This window comes from Myotis lucifugus, unplaced genomic scaffold, assembly GCF_000147115.1.
Source record: "Myotis lucifugus unplaced genomic scaffold, Myoluc2.0 scaffold_345, whole genome shotgun sequence".
Lineage (NCBI taxonomy): Eukaryota > Metazoa > Chordata > Mammalia > Chiroptera > Vespertilionidae > Myotis > Myotis lucifugus.
The window spans coordinates 496,622-497,424 of NW_005871393.1; positions in this window are offsets into that span (position 1 = coordinate 496,622).

Sequence of the window (803 nt, forward strand, 5' to 3'; positions counted from 1 at the left end):
TGCCCTTCCCCGCCCTCCCCTCCACCCCCGCCCCAGGCTCCACAACTATGCCTTCTCACTCCAGGGGGTGGGGAGGCATCAAGGCAGGGACACAGGCCAGCTGTCTCAGCTCAGGGTCCTTAACCGCTTCCGGAGCTATTTGTTCATGAACCAGCCCTCTTGGGATTGGATCTGCGGTTTATTATTTGGTTAGTCTCTCCGAGGGCATCTTCATGTGCCCTTCGCAGGCACGGACTCCAGCCAGCGGGTCTGAGGAATTACATCCGTGGGGCTGCTGTAATCAGACAATTATTCCAGCAGCGTCCGCATCCCGGCAACAGGTTCTGAGCGTGGTCACGGCCTTAATTTCCATCTGGGGTGAGACCGCACGGAAGATTGGAGAAGCCATCGCTGTTAGATGACTGGTCTCCGGAGGGAACACGCAGGCTGTTTCCTCCGGTTTCTGGAGACCTGGGGAGAGTGGGGGGAAGTGCATGGGCTTTGGAGCCCAAAGCGTGGAGCTGGCATCCCAGGTCTGTCCTCAGTGTGTGGCCCTGGGAAATGACTGACCAAACCTCGCTGGGCCTCAGTTTTCTCATCTGTGAAACGGGTTTGATTGTGACAGGATATTACTATGGGACGTTGGCTGTTTATTGGCTGCGCAGCATCTCCTCTCCTTCCTTTGGTAACAGCGCCTCCATTTCCTTTTGGGCAATTACCTCCCCCACCGGGTGCAGTATCAGAAGGACATACAGCCAGTGCCCAGCCCCGCCCCCCTGGCTTGAGTGATCACGTGACCAAATTGAGCCAATCACAGTGAGTCC